We start from the raw sequence: 6767 nt of genomic DNA, 5'->3' as shown, positions 1-6767 counted from the left end.
AGTGGGGAAAACATCCAAAGTGTTAGGCGCACAAAGAGGGCAGGCAGCTCAGACAGCAGGCAAATTACAGGAAGGAGACACAGTATTATGGGAAATGGAGATGGAACGCTGAGAAATAACAGAAAGAACATGAGCCTGGGAATGGTGGATCTATGAATTCTGTACAAGCAAGCTGAATTACCCTCACAGGCTGAGAAATGGAGAAACACTTTCTTTTTCTGATATAAACATTGCTAACGGGAGTATTTTGCTGCACCTACACACCTACAACTTCCCCCCCCCCCCCCCTTTTTTTTTCGACAGGAAGAAAGAACCATAAATAGCGGCAAAAATGATAAAGCAGAGAGCAGAAGTAGAAAATCACAGAGGATAATATAGGATCATAAAAAAGCAGAGCTGGTAACAATCTTGGGAGTTCATCCTCTCAATTTTTTTTACAATTTAATCAAAACATCATCACAGCATTTTTTTTTTTTTTAAACACCAAGGATCATCTCAGTGTTATGAGGAAAAGAAAAAGCATTGGCACAATGGTTTCCATAAATGACCAAACAAATAATGAAGCTTAACTTCAGATGTTCATTTAGTAACTGCATTTTCCCCTTATTTTCTTTCTTTGCTGATATAAGGAAGTGCACATCCGTTTTATGATTGCTGAGTCTTTGTTCTTGTTTCATGGACTGGACTACCCACTGCTTCCTTACTGACTACCTGAGGTGTAAGGTCCACAGGCTGAGAAACACTGATTTGCTTCATTCTCTGGCCCTAAGATGGCTTCATTGTACGTATACTGTTCCTGACAGTTCAGTTTGCTCTGAAATTGATGGAAACTTCAGTAGCCCCCCCACCACACCCCAGCATGGTGCATCTACTCCAGTGCTCTGCTACAGAAGAAGAAGGAACAGGAAACCCCCTGGGAACACCAAGGTACAGTATAACTCCATTCAAAGTCATCCTATCAAGCTGCACGTGCACCAGCTATTCAAACTGTTGCACATCTGCGATAGGAGCTGAAAAAACTATTGCTACAAGTCACTAAACTTGCAATGCCTTTGTTTCTTATTCAACAGTGAAAGTGCCAATGTAAGGTAATTTCCAGGTCCTTATGAAAGAGCCAACAAGAGAAAACAGAGAGGACATAAAAATTAACCTTGCTCCATTCAGACAACTCATCTCTTATTGTAAAATAAGTAAAGCTTTAACACTAGCATAGTATTGATACTTATTGCTTTTTAAGGCTCTTCAGAAACAAGCCAGGTAAGTCTTGATAACTCATGAGCAAGCACAGCCTTCCTGGTCTGCGTACTGGCCAAGTTGTTCACTTCTGCCACGACCGCTGCTAGTGGTAGTGCAGCAGAGTCTGTGTTTCTCAGGATGACATGAGCCAAAGGCTTCCTACCTATTTCACCCTTTAGATGCTTGCAGTGGAAGTGGAGGCCCCTGAATGGCAGATGTAAACATAGTGGGAATAGCTTGCTCTTCTCTCACAGATGGACAAGAAGTAACCTATAGACACTTCAGATTGAACTTCTTTGGTATAAACCCTTCATTAACATGTAATAAGAAATTGAGTCCTCTACTGAAAACATCAACAATCTAGACAGAGAAAACACATGCTGTGGAGGAGGAGATGTCCACCAGAGAGGTAATGTGGTTTATCGAGCATCACTCAGCACATCGGAGGCAGAGCTAAAAAAAGAGCCGTAGTTTCTCATAGCCCCATCCCTTGCTTTCATCTTCCTTAGCTTACTGAGTCTAACCTCTCACTGTTTCATGTCTATTATTAACTTCTAACTCCTCGGAGCAAGAAATAAGCCCTTTGGTACTTTGGGAGATAAACTTCTGGGTACTGTGATATTAAAAGCAGAATTCCACAATTAAATAGTGCTTAAAATATGCAAGTGGTGTGTAAAAACATCAGCCTAGGTATTTATTAGTCAACAGTAAGGACTACAGTAAGGAAAAGAAAAAACTACATGGGAGAGAGCTCATCTGTCATTTAGCACTAGACCAGAGCTGGTTGGTTTGGCTTTTACACCTGACTTTGGCATAGGCTTCTGCAGTGGCTTGGGACAAAGCATCCTTTCTGGGCTTCAGGATCTTGGCTGCCAAACATTCACTTCTCTGAAAATATCAGTTCTAAACTACATCTTCAGTAGGCTTCGTAACCTTAAGCACGCTTGGCATTCTTTCTTATAGCCAGTGGTGGCAAAATCCCATCTTGTTTTGTATTTAGAGAAACCACAAACACCACTTAATAACCCAGCAGCTGCTGAGTGTGATGCTTTGCCAGCTGCTAATTGCTGTGGTCTCTCCTCTGGAGCAATGAATGGGTTTTGAGAGAAGGCAGACACAGTTCACTGTTCTCTTTGTTACTTTGGTAAACTGTGTAATTAAGAAAAATTAAACTCAGAAGTAGCCAAAATGACTTAATTTCTTTTTTTTTAAGTCATGATGTCTGTATTCTACCTACACAACTCTACTGCATTTCTCATCACCTTCATGCCAAAACAGATAACCCATCTCTCCCATGCTCTCCTCATGTAAACAAAAATTCCCTCTGCAGCAAATGATCTTCAATATTAGTAAGTATTCCTGCTCCATTCTGGCTACTGTTGTAATGCTTTAGTCAACTCGTAAAAAAAAATGAATTGACGAAGTCAAAAGGTTTCCACTTGAACAAGTGATCATCAATGGCCACATTACAGTTTGCACCTCCTTAGCAGTTACAAAGTACTGCAATAGTGCAATGAAAAGAAGATTGTATCTGTGGTTTATGCTGGCTGATGGGACATTTTCACAAGGCTATTATCAAGCCTGTTTGACATTAGAAAAACAACTTCTTATTTCGTAAAACTATATTTTATAACAAGAAACTCTAACTCACCTGTGTCTCAGTGAATGATTACAGCTGGAGCTCAGCTTTCTAGTGGCATTAACAATCAACAATTCATTTCCGAGAAAGGGAGTTACTGCTTTAAGCCTTGAAAATGGAAACTGCTTGTCTCCTAGGTAATATAAACCAAACGAGTGAAACCTGATCATCTCTCCTGGCACACAGTTCAAACCAGAACCATAATGTGCCTTGTATCATCAGAAAGATATGAGGAAACTATGGCATTTGTTTAAAGTCACAGGCTTTATCTGCATCTTTTGAGCGCTCACCGGCACCAGCTCTAACACTGCATGCTTTGTGCTTTCACATTAGTGACAGCACAACCTGAAGACACGCATGCTGGGGTGTCCAAAGCAGTGGGCAATGATCAGTGACCCTCTATGAGACACGTGTAGCCTGTGCACTTGCAAGCCAAGAAGTCACTCGACCACGTCAATCATGCATGAACACATGCAGAAGACTCACCGCAAAGAGCCTACCTTTCATATGCCATTCCTACAGGAATGACCTGGAGGATCCGGCTAGCTCCCCATTTCAGGTGCTGCTTCATTACTAACTTTTGTTTCATCCAACTTAGTCTCTCTTCGATATTAACTTTACTGCAACATCAAAATAGCAAGAAAGGCCTTCATGAAATACTTCTTGACTCTTAGCATCCCTTCATAGTATGGCTTCTACATTTTTTTCAGAAGAACTTTGTCCATGTGAAAAACTTGAAACTGCTGTATGGAATTATGGTAACGTTCTGAAATCATATAACTGACCTAAGAGCCTTAACTCCCACCCTGTTTGTTCTTTGACATTTTACATCAGATTTGTATTTCAGGTTTTCTTGGGCAAGTAAATTGTCTGCTAAAAACAAATATTCTTTTAGGCACACGTTACTGCTAACAATACATTACACAAATGTTCAGACAGGTCTTTCTATAAAATTTTAAATTACAGTGGTTTTACCAAGTGACTGAAGCCTGGTTTTTGTTATTAAAATGTATTTTGGTTACTGTGCATGCTAACCAATTCCCACATTGGACTAGGCAGCTGAACGACTCCCCACCAGAAAGCCCATAACTTTATTTTTAATAACTAAGCAATGGAAGAAGTGTTTATGTCCTGCCTTATGCATCTTATCAAGCATCAATGCTTTGGCAGTCATTTTGACCTGGGATGTGACTATAGTGCTGAGTAACATTACAAAAAAAGCAGAAAGACTGAAGTCCTTGCCTCTTAAATGAATTCTTCATGGTATAATTTATTCACGGTATAATTTATTTAGCTTAAACTTACTGTGGCTTTTATCTGGGAATTCTATGTGAATGTTCAGTAGTTTTACAGATAGGAGGGTATCTCATAGCCTAACACATGTGCCTGAATCAGGACCTTGGTACTGTCCCCAGAGAAGCTGATGCCTCCAGAGGGTGACTGAAAGTGCCAGAACTCGGAGCTGGACTGCAGGTAAGACAGAGCCTCCCAGCTGCCTGCTGGAGGGAGCTGCCTGCTAGGCAAGCGCCTTCCTCCTGGTACTGCTGCTGAATGCCTGACAAAAGCCACAGACAGCTGAATAAGGTTCAGTTCACATCAGTAATTCAAAGGCCAAAATCAGTGTAGGAATATTGTGATTACCTGTAGTACTGAGAAAGCTAAAGTTTAACCTTAAATCTAAACTTTATTATGGCATTAAAGGCATCTGAGCAATTGTAACTGTCCTATAGAGAAGGAGGAGAAAAAAGCCCCAACAGCCCATTTTTTATTAATTGGAACTGCGTGGTTACAGTCCCATCACTTAGATGTCAAAGCTGTTTAAGCATCTTTATGACACCCACAGTTACATCCCCATCATATCTAGTATATAAACGTAGACACTGCCACTCTCTACTGTATTTTGTAATGTGGTGGTGTATATATATATATATATATATAAAGAGACAACTGTAAGGTGCAGAAAATCTGAAGAGCTCCAGATAACAGAGTGTCAGAGGCCCTTACTACAGAGTTCAGTCTGTTAAACCTGTGAAATTTCTACCCTCCAGACTCTTCCTAAGAGCTGTGTTCCCTGCCTGAGATCTGAAGGGTGCCTAGGCCAGAGAGGGCACCTGCTGAACAATTTTAACTTATCACAGCTTAAGCTGATTGGGAACCCCGGTGTTGCGGGCAGAGGTTAGTCCTGGTCCATGCCCCCACTTCCAACTGCCTTCCCAACTGCATTGCCCTACTTACATCAGACTGTGTCACCCATCCAATTGAAAAACAAACCTTGTTCTTCTTTTTTCTTTTCTGGCAATGTTAGTTTTCAGCTGGAGCAAGGAGCAAAATTGGTGTACTCCAAGGCTGAGCAACTCTGAGTCCTGTTGCATGGAAGGCCACAGCAACCACAAATGACAACAGGCCTTCCCTTGCCCCCTCCTTTTTAGAGGTGCAGTCTTAGATTAGTTCAAGTTTGTCTTTAAACCCCACTCTAAGGTATCTGGCTGTGTATTGTTGTAGTAAGCAAATTCAGTGCTGCACATGTTTCTCTGCTCTTCCTTTTTAGTAGAAACTAGCTTTTTCTTTCCAGAGGGGGTGGTTTTGGTTTTAATTCTATTCTGTTCCCAGTCAGAAACAATTTGCCCACTCATTAATGAAAGTAGAACCAAACAAAGTGCCTTTTCCCTTTCATACTGAATTCAGTTTAAAAGATTTATAAGCTTGATCAACTTGAAGAATAACAATTGCTTTAATCTTTGCTGGAAAGCACAGCTGGGCGATTTGTTTGTCTCTCAGAAACACAGCTGGCTAACAAGTGTTATAGGAGACATACACATAATGTTATGAAACACAGAAGATTCACTCTAGCAGATTTTAGTTTTTAAAATGCATATTGCCTTAAAACTGTTTGGGATTGTCAGTGGTAGGCTCCCAGCCACTGCATGCTGCTGTCCGAAAACTCTGCTTTCTTTCAATGGGATAGCGATAGCAGCTGAAAAGCAAGCAGAAGGGCTCTTGAGACTGACAGGAGCTGAGCAACAACCACACAGAAAGCTCTCCATGCCACCTCTGTCTTGCTGGAGATCTGTTTGTTTCTTCTTCTGCTTTTATGTCCTTAATATAGCAATAGTTTCACATGCCTCAGTGCAATAATGGTTCCCCTCACCATTAGCTGTAAGATGGAGAAAGTATTTGTAATTCCTAATTTTTGCTCTCCCTTCTCCCCCAGACTTGTTCAGGACCAAGAAAGTCCCAACTGCCAACTCTAATTAAAAGATTGTGAAATTCACAGTGTATAAAACGTTGTAAAAATCAGGCAAAACAGGAATGGAAATACACACTACACATTCACATATGAAAACCCTAACAAACATGTGATGGAAGTTGCCCCTCTCACTACAAGTCATAACAGTGCTGAAGTCTCAATGTTGATACAAAAAGAATTTTTTCTGTCTACAACAGCTCTGTAGCTGTGTCTCTAAAGTAGGGATAAGCTTATCGGTAGCTTGAGGCATCCTATCTTTATTTTGAAGACAACGTGAAGCTCTGTTCTTGTGCGGTACGTGAAATAAGCAGGAGCTGTGAGGTGAATCAGCAAAGACACAGAGGCATGCTGCTGCTGCCTGGACTGCATTAGGCTGGCTATCGCATGCTAATGACATCTGCGGGACACAGGATCAGATTTGCTCGGTTCCCTACAGAGGTTCTTCCACAGCTCAAACAATAAGGGGATGCGATTCTCAAGAAAAGCAGAAACTGCTATTAAGTTCTGAATGGCCACGGCATACAGCACAATACCGAATGCGGAATCCCAAAGGAATTTATTTAAAAGGAAAATAAATCTCAGTAACAGCCTCAGGTTTGGAAAAGGACGGGGTTTTTGCATGGTTACTTTTCAGGAGAGATACTC

Source organism: Haliaeetus leucocephalus, unplaced genomic scaffold (genome assembly GCF_000737465.1).
Source record: "Haliaeetus leucocephalus isolate CR32 unplaced genomic scaffold, Haliaeetus_leucocephalus-4.0 Scaffold195, whole genome shotgun sequence".
Taxonomy (NCBI): Eukaryota; Metazoa; Chordata; class Aves; order Accipitriformes; family Accipitridae; genus Haliaeetus; species Haliaeetus leucocephalus.
This window is presented reverse-complemented; position numbering follows the sequence as displayed.